This window comes from Saccopteryx leptura, chromosome 4 (assembly GCF_036850995.1).
Source record: "Saccopteryx leptura isolate mSacLep1 chromosome 4, mSacLep1_pri_phased_curated, whole genome shotgun sequence".
NCBI classification, from domain to species: domain Eukaryota; kingdom Metazoa; phylum Chordata; class Mammalia; order Chiroptera; family Emballonuridae; genus Saccopteryx; species Saccopteryx leptura.
Window position 1 is genome coordinate 63,051,405 of NC_089506.1, and position 23,409 is coordinate 63,074,813.

General features: G+C 35.2%; 1 non-coding gene across 1 annotated transcript; it reads right to left on the reverse strand.

Moving 5' to 3' along the window:
* Nucleotides 1-21,575: 21,575 nt before the first annotated feature.
* On the reverse strand, nt 21,576-21,651 carry TRNAT-CGU (transfer RNA threonine (anticodon CGU)). Its single transcript has one exon. It is a non-coding gene; the product is annotated as a tRNA-Thr (tRNA).
* Nucleotides 21,652-23,409: the final 1,758 nt, after the last annotated feature.

Below are 23,409 nucleotides of genomic sequence, written 5' to 3' on the forward strand. Positions count from 1 at the left end.
TTTCGAACCCCGAGGTCACCAGCTTGAGTGCGGGCCCATCTGGTTTGAGCAACGCTCACCCGCTTGAGCCCAACGTCGCTAGCTTGAGCTAAGGGGTTACTCGGTCTGCTGTAGCTCACTGGTCAAGGCACATATGAGAAAGCAATCGATGAACAACTAAGGTGCTTCAACGAAGAATTGAAGCTTCTTATCTTTTTCCCTTCCTGTCTGTCTGTTCCTATTTGTCTCTCTCTCTCTGTCATAAAAAAGAAAAAAGTAACAACTATTTTCAGAGAGAGCTTAAAGGTCACCTCCCACTTCCATAACAGCAGAAAGAATGTTAATACTATTTAGCAAACCAGGCATGACAGAAAAAAATGTGAGCAAAAATTTATCTCACTATAGAATCAGAATGATACATTGATGTCTCTTAATGGTAAAATAAAATAAAAGCTACAATTTTCACAGCACAAGGTAAAAAAAGTTTTAAGTTAAAAAAAATGATTTGACTCAGTAATTACAGTTAGCCAATTCTTTTACCATAAAACCTGTTGTTATGCAAAACCTGCATCTGTGTTTGGTGTTAAGGTCACAATGATGATCTCTAGATAACCAGGTAAAGCTGTCACCCAAAGACCTAAACCACATTAAACAATGTTAGACTAAAATAATAATAATAATAATAACAACTAAGTGCAGAAGATACTACCATAGGCTTCACGGGTTCTGATGTGATATTCTAGTCCTTGCTAGACTAAATGTTTTAGGATTGAGAAAGAGAAAATGATTAGTATTTGGAGACAAAGCTGTTCTGTGTGGCTAAAACATAGAGTATAAGTAGTAGAAAAAGGTAAAAAGTGATGTTTAAAAAAGAGAGCCATACTTTGGAAGGTCTCATATGCTGTGTGAAATAAAGTGAAAGAATAATGAAGAGTCACTAAAATGTCAAATAAAAAAATTGGCCTGAAAATAGTAGAGTAGTGTGTCAAAAATAAACACAATTATAATAATAGGGGAGCCCAAAAGTTAGAAATTTGGCTTTAGTACTAAAAGCTTTTAGTTGTAATGAATATGAAATATGAAAAGGTTAGGAAACAGTTAATCTGCTTGCTGTTCTCTCTTAATGGCTTCCTGGCCTTTACTTTGAAATGTAGCAAAAAGTTTAACTTTGCAGGAATTTCAGGGAAAGTTTACACTGAGGAGGGACCTGAAGATTAGAAGCGGTTACATTGCAATAGCTGTTTGTGAAAGTCTAGCCACAGAATTTACTGTGAAAAATTAAGGCTATAAATTAATCAGAGACCCTGGTCAGTTGGCTCAGGGGTAGAGCGATGATGGCCCAGCGTGTGAAAGTTTGGGTCATATTTCTAGTCAGAGCACACAGACGAAGCATACATCTGGTTCTCCACCCCTCCTCTCTCTCTTTCTCTCTCTCTCTCTCTCTCTCTCTCTCTCTTCTCTTCCCTTAGCCATGGTTTGAATGGTTTGAGCAAAGTTGGCCCCAGGCACTGAGGATGGGTCCATGGCCTTACTTGGTAGTGGGCTTGCCAGGTGAATCCCATTTGGGGTGCATGCAGAAGTCTGTCTCTCTGCTTCTCCTCTTGTCATTTAATATTTAAAAATATATACAAAACTTAGTTCAACAATGTTAAATCTTTACTTTGTATCCCAAGAAAACAGGGAATTTTTTTTCTGTAGACAATTCCCAGAGGCAGATGTTCTCAAAGGCACCAGGTCCCAGCTGTTTTGAAGATTCACCAAGAACACCAGATAAGACCATGCTAATTGGATTGTGTCCACATCAGAAGAACTTTGAGGGAGACATTCCTGCCAAATGAACCCCTACCTCCTGCACATTGTTACATGACTAACTGCATAAACTTTGCCCCTGTAGCCTATAGAGACAGCCAGCACCAGGAGTGTTAAGGCAGTTTTCTTTGGACAGAATTCTCTTGCCTGCCTTCTCAGTTTGCTGGCAATCTGAATAAAAGACACTTTATACCACTCAGATCCATTTCTGTGATTGATTGGCGCAACGGGCAACTCAAACCCTGGCTTGTTCTGATAACAATAACAACAATATAAGAAACAATGAAAAAAGTAGTGTTATATCAGTGACAATAAAAGGAAGATGGAAAGATTAATATAATAAAATTTAGTGAGTTGAGTAATTGGATATAGGAGAAGGCAAAAAGAGAGCCAAAAATGATTATTTTAGTTCTGAATTGAGCAACTAACAATGGTGGTACAATTCACTGGAACAGGGCGTACAGGAGAGAAGCAGGTTGAGTTTGTGATGGCTGTGGTTCATGCAAAATGAATTGACCCAGAGGATCAGTTCTATAAGTATGACTAAAATCTCAGTGGCTTAAAAAAGTTTTATTTTTCATTTGTGTTATGTTCTCATTATGGATAAGTGCTGTTCTCTGTATTTCAGATGCTTACTTATTCCTGGGGATCTGTGCTGAATTGAAATATTTCATGGAAAAATAATCAGAGGCTCTAATTCATCCTGTAAGAGACATGATTTTAGAAGTATCGTAATTCCTGTGTTGGTACATTGTGTTTCAGAAGAAATCTGAGCCAGGATCACTTATTATATTCTTATAAACTTCTAGTCTTATTGTCATTATATAATATATATTGCTGTATAAATCACAATAGTTCTTAAGTAATGGAAATTTTCAATGTCAAGCTCAGTTAATGTATTCCATATTTAAAAGTCTAACAGTAAAACGCTATAATTTGCAATCACAACAGTCATTGTCTAAAAGTAAAACTTTAAAATTTTCATTGAATTACTATGAGCCTCCAAGCTTCACCTCAGCATTTTTTTTTTTTTTTTTTGAGAATTAGAATTAGGCCACTGCATTTAAGTCCTAGAATTCATGTAGAATTATCAGCAAGTCTTCCTTGATGTTTTAAGCATCAAGAATTTACCATGAAGATACTCTTCAAAATAATATTTTCTTTGGAGTGTTTTATTTCAGTGTACCAAATTTGAGATATACTCAGTACAGAAATTATTAATAAAACATTCAAATAGAAGCATTCAAATTTTAGACAACTTAGCTTCCATGACTCTCCTAGACTGCTATACAGAATTTTTCCCTTCTTCACCAAAGGCTGGCTGTGCATTCTTTTTAGCCAAGTACCATATACCAGTTAATAAGTCCAAAGGGAACAGAATATTGTGCACCAATCACTAATCCCATGTACAACTCCAAAAATTTCTGCCTATTGTATCTTGGGATTGGTGTTGTCAAGGAAACCACAGCACTGGTGTGCCCTCTGAATGGAGCAACACTTAACTCATATAAAGAAGAGACAGGGCAAGATGAGCTTTAGCAGTGGTGCTGGTACCCCATCACTTGAAGATTTCTCCCAGCAGCTGACACAGGACAACTTGCCTATCTGCCTACATAACCCTTTTTTCTCCACGCTGAGAAAATGTCAACCTTTCCCCTGTAGAGTCTGAAATACTCAGAAATTGAGCATATGAATGAAGACCTCTGACATATATCTTTAAGAGGAACAGAACAACAAATAGTGAGCTTGAAGTTGGAAAAGACCATCTCACAAAAAGCAGGAAATTCAACACAGTCTGCTTTTTATCTCTTGATCAGAAAGTGTTTTAGGTCTGTTGTTATGTGGCCAACCAAGGGTTGAATGACTGCACATAAGAATGCATTTGCAAACATATTTCAAATGAATCCAATAAATTCACTGCCTGTTAATCAGGTTCTGCCTGATCTAACAAGTAAATCAATTACTATACCTAAGTATTTTTGTTGTTCATTTTTAAGATAAGAATAATATTTAAACCCAAAATGTTGTTGTAAAAACTACATATGCTAATTTGTGGTAAGTGTTTAAGATTATGACCAGCACATACTAAGTGTTAAAAAAATTTCTTTACCACAATAATTAATATTAATATTAATGAGTGATCACTTATCTTTCATGTAAAAACTACAAGATCTCAAAAGGATTCCTTTTGAACCAAATAACACCCATTAGGAGATTAATGACTATACATATTCATGAGATTATGAAATTGTCAATTTATTTCTATAATATTATTATTAGTCATAAATTTATTAATATTTTATTACTTAACTTAATTTTTAAAATATACTCTGTACTATACCCCTTTGATCACAGTAGAGCATCCTCCACATTATCACATCATTACCCACAGATTCACCCCAAATATTGAACCTGTGTAACTAAGAACCAAAGCAAAAATAGAAAAGCTATATATCATCTCTAAAATTAGTTATTTGTAAAGAGTTTTCCATGTGAGTTTTGTAAAACCATTTTAAAAAATAAAAATATTTGTCTACATACTTTGAGTTTACTTTATAGTCTCCTGTCAAACTAAGAAAACAGTTTATAGAAAAATCTGTTGTATAATTATGGTTTATAAATTTGCTTAAATTATTTAATTTTGAAATATTTAGTGATTTGATATTTAAAAAGAAAGAAAAAACATAATAAATATGATGAATTATTGGACTTTCAAAACATATGAATTAGGAGATATAGAATAATATTTTATTTACTATTTGTAATTAGAAAGTAATATAATACTGATATATAAAAACTTAAAAAAATAAAATTGATTCTAAATAGTATTGTTCATTCAGAGTGCAAAATATTGAAAAATATATGTAAGTTCAGAAATCTTCAAGTTCAGTAAAATATATTTCATTAGAGAAAAACAGATATAAGATATAAAAACATCTTTCATATAAGAAAATGGAAAAGACTAACAATATGCTTTGTTTATTAATGGAGAAGGCCAAAAGAACTATGAGCCAGAAAAAAGAAGAATGTAAAGAATATTTTATAGTGAAATGAAATGTGGTTTTAGAATAGATAAGTTGCAAAGAAAAAGACAATGAGAATTTGAAGTAACTCATCATCCTATTTTATATTAAAGCAAAATTTGAGTTCTATAATAATCTTTATCATGTACTTATGGAAAGATTGTCATCTGAGAAGACCCTGAACTGTCAAGAGAAATTCAGCATTAATTTTTTTTTTTTCAAACGCAGACACAGGCATTTCTGTGTGGGTGTTTATCTGGCAATCATTAAAGAGCAGGAGATCCTCAAGGAATAAACTGCTGGGAAACTAACTCACTCAGAATTTATGAGTTACTTAGAAGCTTCGGTGAAATTTGAACTCAAACAATAAATTACAGTTACAGAATGTTGATTCATAAAAGAAGATACATTAGGTAAACATCATAAACTACCCAATCATTCACATTCTTAATGACATTGACAGTTCGTATCAGGGGAAGAAGCCAAGGTCATTTAACTTCAATCTGGGAGGATCACTGGTCAATCAAGGCAGCACATAAATGTGCATCCATCATCTGAGTCAGTACCTCTAGCCACTAAGTGGGAAATATTTCACATATAGTAATTATTTACTCAAAGACACATATTTGTTATGGTAGGTAAAAGCTTTAATCTCAAACACACAAAGATTTTATTGAAAATAATAATTGAAAACTACAGTTATCAAGTAATAGGTATTTTTTATTGTGTACATAATATTTAGAAAGTTCAGATTTTTACTCTAAGAAAGAATGGTTTATTTTGTAAGTATTAATGGGTTCTTAAAGTTGGCTATTTTTTGTTTTCTATAACATAAAAAAATATTCACAATATTTCGTCCCAGTGAACTTAGTTTAAGACTGTGAGAAAAAGAAAAAGAGTATGTGAAGTTGGCATGAGGGTAATGCAAAGTGAGATTCAGGAAGAGAATTCTGGCACAAAAATATTGAAACTTATTTTAAGAGTAATGGCATATTATAACATAACCTTCCCTTTCGAAAGGTTCATTCTTTACATATTGAGAAGGCCCAGGAAGGGACAAGAATAGTTAGGTGGCTATTGCAGTAAACAAGAAATTATGGGTTTGGAATGGCAATTGTGAAACTATGAAAGGAAGAGTAACTGATATAAGAAAAAAATGTTTTCAACAATTCAATATATCTCAGTTAAAAATAGAAATTGAGGTTACATATTTTGTTAAACAAAGTAATTTTTAATTGAATTTACTGGGGAGATGATGGTTAGCAAATAATGCAGGTGTCAGGTGTCCAATTCTACAACACGTATCTGTACACGATATTGTGTGTTCACCCTCTCCCTAGTCAAGTCTTTATCTGTCACAATTTATTACCTCTATATTCTCCCCCACTTCTACCCTCCCCCTTGCCAATCTCCAACTGTTCGTGTTCTTTAGTTTTTTTCTCTTTTTCTTTCTTTTTTCCTTTTTTTTGTTCAATCTCTGTATTGCCTTCACCCAGTCACCCAGCCCTGCCCCCCCACCGCACTGATAGCAGTCAGTCTTTAACGTGTCTCTATTTTCCTTGCTAGTTCATTTTGTTCATCAGATTCCACATATGAATAAAATCATATGGTACTTGTCTTTATCTGACTGGCTTATTTCACTTAGCATAATAGGTCTCTAAGTCCATCCATGTTTTTACAAATGGTAAGCTTTCCTTCTTTTTTTTATAGCCAAGTATTATTATATTGTGTAAATGTACCACTGCTTTATTATCCATAATATACTGATGGGCACTTCAGCTGCTTCTAAATCTGGGTTATTGTTATTAATGTTGCAATAAATATAGGAGTATATTCTTTCAAATTAGTGTTTTGGATTTTTTCAACCATATTCCCAAAAGTAGAATCATTGGGTCATAAGCAGCTCTATTTTTAATTTTTTGACATAACTACGTACTGTTTTCCAGAGTGGCTGTACCAGTCTGCACTCCCACCTACAGTGCACAAGAGTTCCTTTTTCATCACATCCTTTCTAGCACTTATTGTTTAATTACTGACAGTCATTTTGACAGGTGTGAGGTTGTATCTCTTTGTGATTTAATTTGCATTTCTCTGGTAATTAGCGACATTGAGCATCTTTTCATATGTCTACTGGCCATGTGTATGTTGTCTTTAGAGAAGTGTCTGTCTATTCAGGTTCTTTGCCCATTTTATTTAAAGACAAGAAGAACACAATCCATACATTTCTTAAAAAAATAATCAAATGCAACCTGCACTTAAATGGAGACATCAGGAGAAAAAAATTAATCAATAAGGCAAATAATAAAATAAATAATCAAATGAGAAAAACCATGTGCCAACTGACAAGATAGATACTGGATTATAATAAAAGGCTTTGATAAAAAGCACTGATAAAGAAATCTGGAACAACTAGATGTCACTTGTACCCAGTTATTTCTTCATATAAGAGCTGTGTGATAACACTGGGCTACCAGATTTATTCAGAAAACTCTCATTGTTTTAAATATTAGCAATCAAAATTACATCTGTAATTTTAATTATCTCTTCCCATTTCACATAACAAATTTAGGGAAGTAGAACATGGGCACGGGCATCTTGGGAGCAAGGTGGGGAGTAAGTAGTGGCACAATTGTTGAGCATGGGTGCTAAAACAGGTACGTTTCTATTTGAAGCAAAAAATTAAAATAAAAACTATTTTTGGAAAATTAATTAATTGAATAAGATCAAATTAAACATGAAGATGTAGGTCATATATATGTAAAGAACATAATATATTCCTTAAAGCTCTTTTACATATATTTAAACAAATACCTCAAATATTCTCAATTATCAATTATCAATTAAAGCGAGCATTTTTAATTTTACTCCAGTAATAAGCATTATTAGTCACTTAATTATATAATTAATTATCAAAGAATTATTAATTGAATATATGGTTTTTTTTAGGCTAAGTACTTGAGCAAGAAACAACTTAGTCATAAAATTTTGTCTTAAGAAATTAACAAATTCTGCCATGGCCACCTGGCTCAGTAGTAGAATGTTAGCCCGTGTGTGAATGTCCTGGGTTCAGTTCCCGGTCAGGGCACACAGGAGAAGTGAACATCTGCTTCTCTACCCTCTTCCCTTTGCCTTTTCTCTTTCACTCTTCCCGTTTTGCAGCCATTGATCAATTGGTTCAAGTGCATTAGCCTGGGCACTGAGGATGGCTCTGTGGATCCTCTGCCTCAGGTGCTAAAAATAGCTGAGTTGCAGCATGGACCAAGATGGGCAGAACATTAGCCACAGATGGAGGTTGCCAGGTGGATCCCAGTCAGAACACATATAAGAGTCTGCCTATCTCCCCTCTTTTCACTTGGAAAAGAAAAAAATAATTAAAAAATGTATAGAAATGATTTAGTTAAGATAAATATGTGAAATCACATAAAAAAATTTTGTTTTTATTAAAAAAATGAGAAATGACTCAGTTTACAATAAAACATACTTGTATGTAAACTTATTCAAAGAAATATGTAAACACAAGCTATGACATATACTATGATGCATCAGAAAAACAGTAAAAATGATTTTAAAAATAAGCCTTTTTCTAGAAAGGAGACTTAAATGATAGTTCATTCATTCATGATAGTTAGTTCATTTGTATTCTTTGGCCTTTTGGCCTGCTTCCAGATGTGCTGCTCAGTGAGTGTTAGAAAATACTGTTTTGGACCATAGAGCCATAGAGCCATAAAGCCAGCAAAACTTCATTTGATTGTCCATCTATTTTTGATGGGGTCACTCATGCAGCTACCAAATCAACCCACACTTGCTGTCTAGAAACCATTGATGGCCCCTCAGGGGCTTGCACTTTCCCTTTTTGGCTTTCCCTTTTTCTGCTGCGTTGCTGAAGCACTTACGACTAACCCCTCCTGCTGCTGGATGTCTACATCTTTTAAATTGGCCATGGCAGTGATCAAATCACTGATGTGGCAGTCTACAAAGGAGGTTAAGATAGCAGCCATAGACCCAAAAGTTGACATACAGGCCTGTTGTCTGTATTATATCTTTCATACAAATAGTAAACATTTCCTTATCTGGACTCTGATACCATTTCTTAAACATCATCTGTCTCACACCCATCTCCCGAATGATCTGCAACAAGTCCATGTATGTGCTCCACTCATTCAGTTTCTGGCAGCTCTCCTGAGTTCATCCAAGCCATTCAGGATATCAGCACAAGCCAGTTGAGCAGGGTCCCATTCTCCTCACCAGCAACCAACCAGTCATTGGCAGTTCTGTACGTGCTGTTGCAAAGACGGTATCACTGTTATTGTCATTAATTGGGCCATTTCTTTGGGTGCCAACTCTACAGTGTCTGTGCCATCATCCCAAAATGCAACAACCAGGCGGGCACAGTATCTCCAACCTGCTGACAATATTGCTTGCACGGATCTGGGAACTCTGCAGGGGTATTGCTTAAATACTGCGTGCTGAGTGACATCTGCTTCTCCGACAGCACCTCCACCCGGTGCCAGGGGCTGATCATGCTCTATCTGCCTCTTGATCAGTGATGAACCTATAACACTGATAAAGGGAAACTTGGGGACTAAGAGGGGGGATTTCAAATATGAGGGTGGAATCCTTCACCTGCGATTCCCAACCTGAGCCATGAAGGACCACCTCCATGGCTTGCAGTCTCCTCTTCAAGGCCTCCTCTGACTGCTGCAAGTGCTTGAGGGCTTGTACGTGCTACACCAGGACCTCCTTTGATTGCTGCAGCTGTGAGATATGTGCTGTCTATTCCAAGAGTCAGAGATGTTACTTTTGTATCAGCATCAAAAGCAGCTGGGGCTTTTCTTAAAATTGTTCTAAAAATGTGCAATGCCTTATTTTAATCCCTTCAAAAGCAATGATATTGTTTTGAACCTGCTATCCCCATACTTGAAAAAATTAAGTAGTAGATATGTTTTCTTATATAAATGGCTGGGGTCACTTTATCATTTAAGTCTCCTTTCTAGAACCAAATACATAAGAAAAAGGCTTATTTTTAAAATCATTTTTACTGTTTTTCTGATGCATCATAATATATGTCATAGATTGTGTTTACATATTTCTTTGAATAAGTTTACATACCAGTATGTTTTATTGTAAGTTGAATCAAAACACTGTTTCTATGTTGTCCTTATTGTATATTGAGTATCTGATGCATGACCTGGCATATACATTTTCAAATCTTATTTGTTGATTTAATCCAGGGGTAGTCAACCTTTTTCTACCTACCTCCCACTTTTGTATCTCTGTTAGTAGTGAAAATTTTTAACTGCCCACCGGTTCCACAGTAATGGCATTTTATAAAGTAGGGAAGTAACTTTACTTTATAAAATTTATAAAGCAGAGCTACAGCAAGTTAAAGCATATAATAATAATTACCAAGTACTTTATGTCGGATTTTCGCTAAGTTTGGCAGAATAAATCTTTATAAAACAATTTACTATAGTTAAATCTATTTTTGTATTTATACTTTGGTTGCTCCGCTACCACTCACCATGAAAGCTGGAATGCCCACTAGTGGGTGGTAGGGACCAGGTTGACTACCACTGATTTAATCAATGAAATGATCAATGAAAGAATTGTATTGACATAAGTAAAATATATATACTATTTTAATTATCCTCAATCTAGTTTTTTTTAGCTATTATATATTTACAATTTACCTACACAAAGTAATAAGTGCCTTTAGAAAAAAGTTATATCACCTGTCTGTACAACTTTATTGTTAGAATAAACACTTAATTAATGTGAACTGTGAACTAAAATGCACATTTTAAAGTTGTATTTTCTTTGTTTTTTATGTTGCCTAATTACTTTTTTATTTTATTCAAAATTTTTTCAATTAAATTTTTTACTTGATATTATTTTGTATTAGTCTCATATGTACAGCAAAGTGATCAGAAAATCATATAATTTATAAAGTATTATCCCCAATATTTCCACTACCTACCTGGCACCATGCATATATAGTTATTACAATATTGTTAACTATATGTCTTATGCTGTATTTTACAGCCCCATGACTATTTTGTAACTATCAATCTGTACTTCTCAGACTTCTTTAACTTTTTTACTCAACTTCCACCTCTTCCTCTTTCTGGCAGTCATTAGGCTGTTCTCTTTATCTATGAGTCTGTTTCTGTTTTGTTGGTTCATTTATTTTTTTTTTAGATTCCACATGTAAGTGAAATCATATGGCATTTATCTCATTTATCTTTCTCTGACTGAATTATTTCATTGAGCATAATATCTTCTAAGTTTATTCAAGCTGTTACAAATGGTAAGCATTCATTCATTTTTGTAGCCAAGTAATATTCCATTTTATAAATGTACCACTTCTTTTTTATGCACTTTTCTACTGATAGGCACTTGGGTTGCTTCATAGCTTGGCTGTTGTTAATAATACTGCAATGAACATAGGGATGCATATATTCTTTTGAATTAGTGTTTTGGATTTCTTTGGATACATACCATAATGGAATCTCTGGATCAAAAACTCATTTTAATAACAATTTTTTTTTTTTTTTTAGGTAACGCCATAATGTTTTCCATTGTGAATGCAACAATCTTCAGTCCCACCAAGAGTGTACAAGGGTTCCCTTTTCTCTACATCCACTGAAACACTTGTTGTTGGTTGATTTATTCATTATATCCATTCTGAGAGTTAAGAGGTGATATCTTATTGTGATTTTAATTTGTATTTCTCTGATGATTAATCATCTTGACCATCTTTAATCCCTGGCTGATGCCACATGAAGGGAAGTGGTCCACTGAAAAATGGTAGCAACTATGGGTTAGTTGGAAAATGACTCAACACAAGGCCTCTGGATGCTGTCCCTCCTTCAGCTGTCTCCCCAGAGCTACACAGCCCAGTCTTTCATGACACAAGTCTAGCATGCTCTGAGCCACCCTCCTTCCACAGGAGGCCAGGGTGAGAGGATGCCAATTAGATTTTTTGTGTCTTTAATAGGACACTTGGGGTTTTAGCAGAATCCTCTCTATCCTGATGGATAGAAACCCACTGACTTTCACAGTCAAATGTTTTGTAGGCCCCTCTTTCTGCCTCTAGTGCTTCTGGCTGGGGAACTCAGTGTGGATGTGTAGATGCCACACTCTTCAATGGGGGACCTTTGCTGCTGAGATATCCTTCCAGTTACTCAACCTCCTCACACGGGTATGAGGTTAGATCTTTTTAGATCTTCACCCTTCTTACCAGTCTCCTTGGTTATAAAACTTAAGTTCTGCCTGTCTTCAATTGATTATTTACATTGATTGTTCAATATTTTAGTTATCATTTCAGTTTATTCCAATGAGGAGGGTGTTGTAACTTTTTCCTACTCCATCATAATCTTGGATCTCTGTAATTATTTTTTTTTCACATTCCCCTCTCTCCAATAAGGAATTAATTTTATTACAACTAAACCAGAAGTGTTTCTAATTGTAATTATAAGTACCTTACATTTTGAGATAAGCTAATAAAAATGGCTATAAAATATGTGGTTTTTGTCACTTTATATTGTAATACTCAAATTATTATGTATTATTGGTTTGATGAAAAAAGTTATCAATAGTTTGGTTCCTATTCACATAAAATATTTTTGTTTTTCAATGAACCAACAGTAGAAATTAATTATTAACCTCAAGTAATTTACCACCAAAAATGGTGAAATTGGAAAGTGATAAAATTAACCTAATTATTTTAAAGAACATGACTTTCAATTTAATGCCTTAAATGCTGGGGTAAGCAGAATGTTAACTGCTAGTGTCACAACAATGTAACTTTTAGAAATGCTTATTAAATTTTTAGAAAGACAAAAAATATTAGCTTGAATTTTTATATGATATATTTTATTAGGCTTATAAGGTTTGTTTAATTAGTTGTCTTAAAGCAGTTTATTTCTATATACAGTTATATTAACAGGTGTCCAGGATATCTTATTTATATGGATTCTAAGTTTCATTAACCTCAACTTTCAAGTGTAAGGTATTCATACATTCAGTAATGGTAATATTCCCTGAAGAATCTGAAAGATTATGCAGACAATGATAATGACTACAATGTTCTTTGACAAGGAAATGTCATATCATAAATGTGTCATTTAGAATTCTACATGAATAAAATCACCACTGAGAGAGGACTTTTGTTTCCCTTTTTAGAAAATGATCTCATAAATGTCTCCAAGTTTTCATGTTCTGATATAAATGGCACGTCTTACTAAAACACAAACTTTTAGTAGGTCATTTGAAGTAAGGAAGTCCTGCAAACTATAGGCAATGAAGACTATGTGATAGGAGACCAACACTTTTCTAGGAGAAAAACAATTATAAGAGCAAACATGTTTATCAGAAAAGGCTCAAGAGTGTTCAGATATTGTAGGATCAATTTATTATTTTGAATTTTATATTGAGTCTTTAGTATGATCTAGGCATAATTTTAAGTGCATAGGTTTTTTTTAGAAAACAGTAATAAAAAATAATTGTTATCAAAATAAGTGATACCAAGGAGAAGTGAAATGTCCTTTGAAAACTTAGCAAAGCATCCTCAAGAGAGATGCAACAAATTTGCGAAAGAGACTTTCTACCAGTAAAGTGCTATGTAACCAACATTCTATATGAACACAAATTATGTTAGTGGAGATGAGGGATGGAATGGGTACCATTGTTTGTGAAAGTCATGAAGCAGAGCCTTAAAAAATAGTAATATTGCCAGTAACATACTGTCAAGATTTAAAATTAGTAAATGAATTATTGGAATTGTCTACTTTTAGGTACATATTCTATGTACACTTTTATTAACAATCACTTAAGCCAAACCATGCACATTTGCTTTGGTGATACCTGGATTCTGTTGTTCTGAATTCTCAATTCAAAAGCTTTGTTACATAAAATTCTGAAGCTTACCTACTAGTTTAATATAACTGTAACGATATAATATGCATATAATAAAATATTTTCACTTTTAGAGTATTAGTTCATAATTTTTGACAAATATACATATTCAGGTAACCACTTCTACATTCATCACATTTTCATCATCTGTTAATATTTTTATGTGTTAATTTATGGGAAATAATTTTCCACGGAATTCTTACACTTTTTTATACCATGTAAGGAAGGCACTGACTACTCTTCACTTTAGATTAAATTTTAAAAGATGTTTTTAGAGCACCAAAGGAAAAGCCTGACATGTGCCCCGCACATTATATAACATTTAAATTCTACAAGCTCAGTCACTCTCTCCTGTAACATAACTGAATGTTTGCAGATATCATCAGACCCATCTCTCATAGACATGCAGAAATTTGGGCTATGGAAACTCTGGGTAGAATGCTGATACACTGCCTACTGCTATTTGGGCTTGGTGAACAATAAACTGAATTTCATCTCTGACACTAGAAATTTCTCTCTTCTACCAATATCCATAAATTGTGGCAAGCTCAGTTGTTAGTTTGCAAGTTAATTCTCAGAGTTTTCTACAATGATTGGCTGGTGAAAGAGACATGACTTTTTGGAAAAACAAGTTTAAGGTCTTTACAGACCAGGTACTGGAATTTGAGAAAAGTCCATTGAAAAAGGTAGCTAAATTGATTAAATTGTGTGCTTAACCAGGCGATAATTTTTTTTTTAATTTATTGTCTTCTAATGAGAAAGAATTGGGGAGATGGTTGTAGCAAATTAATAGAGAAAATTTTCAACACAGATCTTTCAAAAATGTTACAATGACTGTTAACTCTCAGGTTGGAGGTCTTTCTTGAGAATCTGGTGGTCAGTCTCAGGTTCACCTCATTTTAACAGTAGGACAAAAATTTACTCTAAGTGAGATGAAGTTTCTGACTCATGCAAATCAAATTACAGATATACATGTACTATGGGCAGAAACTAGGCCCATTATTAGAAATTTGGATTTTTTTTTAAATGAAGGAATGGTATATAATGTGTATTTTAAAAATGCAACAGCTAGGAAGTCTTATTGCTTACTTTTTTTTCTGAAAGATAAGAGTGAAAATTTTCCAGGGATTTGTGTTCTTTTTTTCCTTAGACGTTTTCTGTGCTTTTGTTTTGATTTGTTTTGTTTTGTTTTTCAGAGAGAGAGAGAGTCAGAGAGAGGGATAGATAGGGACAAACAGACAGGAACGGAGAGAGATGAGAAGCATCAATCATCAGTTTTTCGTTGCAGCACCTTAGTTATTCATTGCTTTCTCATATGTGCCTTGACCATAGGCTTTCAGCAGATTGAGTAACACCTTGCTCAAGTCAGCGACCTTGGGTCCCAAGCTGGTGAGCTTTGCTCAAACCAGATGAGCCTGTGCTCATGCTGGTGACCTTGGGGTCTCAAACCTTGGTCCTCCACATCCCAGTCTGATGCTCTATCCACTGCACCACCGCCTCGTCAGGCTCTGTGTGTTTTTTATTGTTTGTTATTTGTTTGTTTTTCTCAGTGGGACCAAGTTGTTACAGAAGAGCTTTGGTCTTCTCTGGGAAAGTTCTCCGAGACAAAATCTTATAGAGAAATAGAGATGAGGCACAGACTAGTCACTGTGTTTTGCTTGCATCAGACTGGATTTATTTTGCTTATTATGTTGACCCACTCAATATTGAGAAACTGAGACAAACATATATAGATAAAAATCTAGATAAAATCTTAGATCCCCCTCTCCTGAAACATCACCCATACACACATACCCTTTATTTTGTCATCACTTAAGAACTTAAAGCATATAATTTTAGTAATGGGACTGCAAATACCCTTGATTTAGCAGGCATTAAGACAATTGCTTTACAGTGATAAGAGGGAAGTTCATATCACTTCAGGCCTATATGAACAAACAAGAGAGAGCCCAAGTAAACCACTTAACTTCACACCTTAACGAACTAAAAAAAGAAGAACAAAGACAACCCAAAACCAGCTGAAGAAAGGAGATAATAAAACTCAGAGCAGAAATAAATTAAATAGAGAACAGAAAAACTATAGAAAAAATTAATAGGACAAGGAGCTGGTTCTTTGAAAAGATCAACAAAATTGACAAACCCTTGGCAAGACTCACCAAGGAAAAAAGAGAAAAGATTCATATAAACAAAATCCAAATCGAAAGAGGAGAAATCACCACAGACATCATAGATATACAATGAATTATTGTAGAATACTACGAAAAACTATATGCCACTAAATTCAACAATCTAGAAGAAATGGATAAATTCATAGAACAATACAACCTTCCTAGACTGAGTCAAGAAGAAACAGAAAGCCTAAACAGACCAATTAGCAGGAAAGAAATAGAAAAAAAACTATTAAAAACCTCCCCAAAAATAAAAGTCCAGGCCCAGACAGTTATACTAGTGAATTCTATCAACATTCAAAGAAGACTTCATTTCTATTCTACTCAAAATCTTCCAAAAAATTGAAGAAAAAACAATACTTCCAAACACATTTTATGAGGCCAACATAACCCTCATATGGAAACCTGGCAAGGACGACACACACAAAAAAAACTACATGCCAATATCTCTAATGAATACAGATGCTAAAATACTAAACTAAATACTAGCAAATCGAATACAACAACATATTAAAAAATAATACATCATGATCAAGTGGGATTCATGCCAGAATCTCAAGAATGGTCCAACATACATAAAATGTTTAACGTAATACACCATATCAACAAAACAAAGAACAAAAACCACATGATTTTATCAATAGATGCAGAAATGGCATTCGATAAAATACAACAAAACTTTATGTTTAAGACTCTCAACAAAATGGGTATAAAGGAAAAATATCTCAACATGGTAAAAGCCATATATGATAAACCATCAGCTAACATCATATTAAATGGCATAAAACTGAAGGCTTTCCCCTTAAATCAGGAACAAAACAGGGTTGTCCACTCTCTCCACTCTTATTTAACATGATGCTAGAGGTTCTAGCCAGAGCAATCAGACAAGATAAAGAAATAAAAGGCATCCATATCAAAAAAGAAGTAAAGGTATCACTTTTTGCATATGATATGATCCTATACATTGAAAACCCCAAAGACTCCATAAAAAGATTATTTAAAAAAATAAGCCAATACAGTAAGGTCACAGAATACAAAATTAATATACAAAAGTTCATAGCCTTTCTATATGCCAGCAATGAATCATTTGAGAACGAACTCAAAAAATAATCTCCTTCACAATTGCGACAACAAAAATAAAATACTTAGAAATAAACTAAACAAAAAATGTAAAGGACCTATATAATGAAAACTACAAAGCATTGTTAAGGGAAATCAAAAAAGATACAATGAGATGAAAAAATATTCCTTGTTCTTGGATAGGAAGAATAAATATAATCAAAATGGCCATATTACCCAAAGCAATATACAAATTTAATGCAATTCCCATCAAAATTCCAATGACATTTTTTTAAAGAAATGAAACAAAAAATCATCAGATTTATATGGAACTATAAAAAGCCCCGAATAGCCAAAGCAATCATAAGGAAAAAAAATGAAGCTGAGGGCATTACAATACCTGACTTCAAACTATATTATAGAGCCATGACAATCAAAACAGCATGGTATTGGCAGAAAAATAGACACTCAGACCAATGGAACAGAATAGAAAGTCCAGAAATAAAACCACATATATATGGTCAAATAATTTTCAATAAAGGGGCCAACAACACACAATGGAGAAAAGAAAGCCTCTTCAACAAATGGTGCTGGGAAAACTGGAAAGCTACATGCAGAAGAATGAAACTCGACCACAGTTTGTCTCCTTATACTAAAATTAATTCAAAATGGATCAAAGACCTAAATATAAGACCTGAATCAATAAAGTACGTAGAAGAAGACATAGGTACTAATCTCATGGACCTTAGTTTTAAAGAGCATTTTATGAATTTGACTCCAAAGGCAGGGGAAGTGAAGGCAAAAATAAATTAATGGAACTACATCAGAATAAGAACTTTTTGCTCAGCAAGAGAAACTGACAACAAAATAAACAGACAGCCAACTAAATGGGAAGTGACATTTTCAAACAACAGCTCAGATAAGGGCTTAATATCCAAACTATACAAAGAACTCATAAAACTCAACAACAAACAAACAAACAATCCAATAAAAAATGGGAAGAGGACATGAACAGACACTTCTCCCAGGAAGAAATACAAATGGCCAACAGATATATGAAAAGATGCTCATCTTCATTAGTTATTAGAGAAATGCAAATCAAAACTACAATGAGATACCACCTCACACCTGTTCGAATAGCTATTATTAGCAAGACAGGTAATAGCAAATGTTGGAGAGGTTGTGAAGAAAAAGGAACCCTCATTCACTATTGTTGGGATTGTAAAGTAGTACAATCATTGTGGAAGAAAGTATGGTGGTGCCTCAAAAAACTGAAAATAGAGCTACCTTATGACCCAGCAATCCCTCTACTGGGTATATACCCCCAAAACTCAGAAACATTGATACGTAAAGACACATGCAGCCCCATGTTCATTGCAGCATTGTTCACAGTGGCCAGGACATGGAAACAACCAAAAAGCCCTTCAAAAGAAGACTGGATAAAGAAGATGTGGCACATATACACTATGGAATACTACTCAGCCATTAGAAATAAAGACATTGGATCATTTACACCAAAATGGTTGGATCTTGATAACATTATACGGAGTGAAATAAGTAAATCAGAAAAAAACAAGAACTACATGATTCCATATGTAGGTGGGACATAAAAACGAGACTAAGAGACATGGACAAGAGTGTGATGGTTACGGGGGGGGGGGAGGAGAGGAACAGAGAGGGGAAGGGAGAGGGGGAGGAGCACAAAGAAAACTAGATAGAAGGTGACGAACGACAACCTGACTTTGGGTGAAGGGTATGCAACATAATTGAATGACAAGATAACCTGGACATGTTTTCTTTGAACATATGTACCCTGATTTATTGATGTCACCCCATTAAAATTAATAAAAATTCAAAAAGAAAAAAAATGGTTAAAGTAACATTAAGAAAAGGCAAAAAAAAAAGACAATTGCTTTAGTTTGAGCCACTTTCATGTAAGATACAATGCACTACTTTTTTTTTTTAATTCAATGAGAGAAATGGAAGCAGAGACAGACTCCTGCATATGCCCTGTCCAGGATCCACTGATTTAGCCTACTAAGCAGTGATGCTAGGTTCATCTGGGGCCATTTATCTGTTGCTCTAACCAAGTTTTTTCTTAGCACCTGAGGCAGAGGCTGTGTTGGCATCTTCAGCGTCCAGGGCCAACTCACTCCAATGAGCCATGACTATAAGAGTGGGAGAGAGAGAAAGAGAAAGAGAGAGAGAAGTGAGAGGGGGAGGAGAGGAGAAGCCGATGAGTGCTTCTTCTGTGTGCCCCAACCACTAATTGAACCCAGAACATCCACATACTGGGCTGATTCTCTACCACTGAACAAACCAGCCAAGGCATGCAATACTTTTTGGTTCTAGTCAGAGAACAATGTCCTGATAGCTTCTGTTTCACAAATTTATCAAAACAGAAATAGATAGTGACAGTCATAAATACCTTACCACCTGATTAAGAGTAAAGGAAGATAAAAAACATTTGAAAGTTTGTTTGCTTGTTATGAATCTTCACACTATTTGCAAACAAAATTATATCTAAAGCCTTGTTTAAGGTCGTGGAACTACTCTCTTCCTTTGAACCTCCTGATTTCTTCTTCTTCTACTATCCTGAATCAGCTACTGTAAGGACAAAGGTAATTAGATGTGTGACTGAAGGTGCTCTGTGCTCAAGGAAGACTGACTACCATATACACATCTCATTGGAGAATTTCATGGAATGACAGAATCAAACATACAGCTCCATTAAACATGTGCACAAAAATTAGTACTGTGGAAAGAAAAGGTAACTAAATAAAGCTCATGTGGTTTGTGCAGGTTTCCACTGTGGGGAGGTGGTGGTAGAGGGAACTTAAGGCTGAGGCTCTTTGGGTAAATTCCATATACTTTTTTGTTTCTTTTACATCTTAATATATCATTAGAATTCGTGTGTTATATGTGTAAACTTCTCAGTCCCATAACTGCCAAAGGGAATTCTCCTGAATGGAAATAAACTTGTGTTGACAAATGTTGGTGAAATACATGACTTGCTCCTGTAAACCAATGCTGATTGAAGCCAATTCAATGCCAATAGGAATCCCTAATTTGGGACACAGTGAAGAAGAAAACTTTATTTTGAAACAGCTTAACTTCAGTACAATACAACTGTGAAGCAAACTGGAACCTAGGCACCTCTCTGGCTAGAGAACTCAGCTCTGGTCCTTGATGATCTGTTCTGTGCTGGTCGGCTTCACTGTGCAGTTCATTCTGTGCCATTCTGCTCTGGTCTGCTCCACTTCGCTCTTGCAGGACATCCTTGGTTTTTTAGCTCAGTCAGGAAAATGCAGTCTTCAGTCTTCTGTTGAAAAGGAAAGTGCACTGCCCAAGCCAGAGGGCATCTGGTTTATATAGAAAGAAGTCTTTGTCCTTTGTCCTTAATTGATCTTTTCTCATGCAGATGAAGATGCTAAATCTGCACAGTTCAATTGATTCAAAAAGCACTTTCCTGATTGGTCAGAATGGAGTTGTTCTGATTGGTCAGTGAAGATGTTCATGGTGGTGTAGCAGCACAGTTCTAATTGGATGGGGAAAGCTTCAGTTGAAATAGGCTTCCAGAAACTCCATTATAAGGGCAGGCTCAGAAGGCAAAAACAGTGCAGGCAGGCAGTTCAATGCAGAGGCAGTCAGTTCAGTGCAGACATCCCCCAAAAGTGCAATTTGCATGAGAGGTCCTTGTGTGGAAATGGTTACTAGGTTCCGTTTTTGTTTTTTGGGTTTTATGTTTTTGTTTTTGTTTTTTAATATTAGCTCAGATATACACCGAAGGACTTTTTTAGTAGGCATCTTTTTTCTCAGGGTCATACTCACCAACTTCCTCCCTGTCCTCACCCAGATGGTTGAACAAAATTAATAGATTTTAATAAGAAGAAATGCAGATCATAAATTTAACTTAGGATTTAAAATATGCAGGGGTTATAGGAAATGCAATATGTTAACAAAGCAGTTTTCTGTGGCTAGTGAGAAAGATTAATAGAAACTGGGGCTTACAGTACATTGACTACTACTGAATTCAATTAGAAATGATTGTTCCAGTTTCTATGACTATAACTGAATTTTTACAAAAATTGAAGGAACTTGTTTCAGATATTGTGAACATCTTCTTTGTCATGTCACTGGCAACAGAGAATGAAGATTACTTTGCATTTACTTGGTACGATCTCTATTATAGTATACTGAGTGGATAAAGAATTAAGATAACTGAATGTTCACTCTAATTTCCAAAGTACTAGGATTTAACTGACAGGGTTTACAGTTGGAGAGGGAGGTTAATGTGATCTCTGGGTTTTTGTTTTTTTTTTGAGGTTTATTTTTTTGTATTTTTCTGAAGTTGGAAACGGGGAGGCAGTCAGACAGAGTCCCTCATGCACCCGACCGGGATCCACCTGGCATGTCCACCAGGGGGCGATGCCCTGCCCATCTGGGGTGTTGCTCTGTTGCAACCAGGGCCATTCTAGTGCTGAGGCAGAAGCCATGAAGCAATCCTCAGGGCCCCGGGCCAACTTTGCTCCAATGGAGCCTTGGGTGCGGGAGGGGAAGAGAGAGACAGAGAGGAAGGAGAGGGGGAGGGGTGGAGAAGCAGATGGGTGCTTCTCCTGTGTGCCCTGGCCGGGAATCGAACCTGGGACTCCTGCACACGAGGCCGATGCTCTACCACTGAGCCAACTAGCCAGGGCCTGATCTGTGGGTTTTTAACTTCATATGTTAATGCCACCCTATTTTTATCAGCTAATTAATTGCTATCATATAAAGATTTATGACATTTTTTTCCTATATTTTATTGTAATAAGTAGGAATACTTTGGCAAGGCATAAAACAAAGCCACATAGGTAGCTGGAGAATATATTCTGATTAATAATGTCATATTTTGAGGTTTACGAAGTTTAATTATATATGCTGTGATCGTTGAAATACTAGCCTCCCAAAGATGCCCACGTGCAATCGTTGAAACCTATGAATATGTTATATTAAATAGCAAAGGATATTTAAACTAACACTTGTAATTAATGCTGCTGCTAACTAAACTTAAAAAATATAATATTCTGGATTATCCTGGTGGAGCTAATGAAATAAAAAAAATAATTCTTAAATGTGGAAGAAGGTGGCAGAAAAAAATTCAAGAAAAATACTCAATTGGATGACTATTGCTAACTTTGAAGATTAAAGCAGACATAGATTGGGGAATTAGAAGAAGGGCAGGAAAATGGATTCAACCCTAAAGCCTTTGGAAATGTGTGCGGTTCCCCTAATGCTTTGAGTATTGTCCAATGAACATTTCAGAATTCTGTTTCTTTGTGGGTTTTTTTTTTTTGTATTTTTCTGAAGTGAGAAGCATGGGGGGGGGGAGGCAGACAGACAGACTCCCGCATGTACCCTGACCCGGATCCACGGGGCATGCCCACCAGGGGGCAATGCTCGGCCCCTCTGGGGCTTCGCTTGACTGCAATTGGAGCCATTCTAGCACCTGAAGCAGAGGCCATGGAGCCAGCCTCAGCACCACCCAGGCCAACTTTGCTCCAGTGGAACCTTGGCTGCAGGAGGAGAAGAGAGAGATAGAGAGAAAGGAGAGGAAGAAGGGTGGTGAAGCAATGGGCGCTTCTCCTGTGTGGCCTGACCAGGAATCGAACCCTGGACTTCCACATGCCTGGCTGACGCTCCACCACTGAGCCAACCAGCCGGAGCCTGTATTTACGTTGTTTTAAGACACTAAGTTTGTAGGAATTTATTGTGTAAGCAATAGGAAAACAATACATATTGCTACATAAAGGTAATAACCTTCAAATACAATATGTGCAGTTCAACACAACAAAGATAGTCATATTAAAGCTGTATTTAAACATCTTGATTAAGCTGCAGTGTGTGTGTGTGTATGTGTGTGTGTGTTTATGTAAAGGTATCATACAGATCATTTGAGTTGCATGTATAAAGTAATTTATTTGAAATGATTTCAGTACTGCAGTAGTGATTTTTGCTAGGGTGTTAGCTGTGAACATGGAGAGAAATATACATAATTGTTGCTTATTTTATATTATATTATTATTGAATTTATTTGGGGTTACAATGGTTAAGAAAATTATATAAGTTTCAAGTATATAATTCTTCAGTACATCACCTGTACATTGTATTTTGTGTTCACATATTTATTTGTTGATTTATCTTTTGTTCATAAATTTAGATACAGAGTTGTTATAATTAAATCAATTTTAGATTGTTTTCCCAAGTCCTGTTATCCAATCACAGTTGAAGGAAAGGGTTTTAAGGGAGAAAATATATAGTATGGTTTCTGTGCAACTGGCTTGAATGTTATCATTGATGGAGATTCAATATAAAAACAAAAGACAAGCACATTAATCAAAATAGCTGAAGAACTGAATAATTTAGATTAATAGTAATTCAACATCTTATTAGTAAGTGGCATGCATTAAGTGCATTTA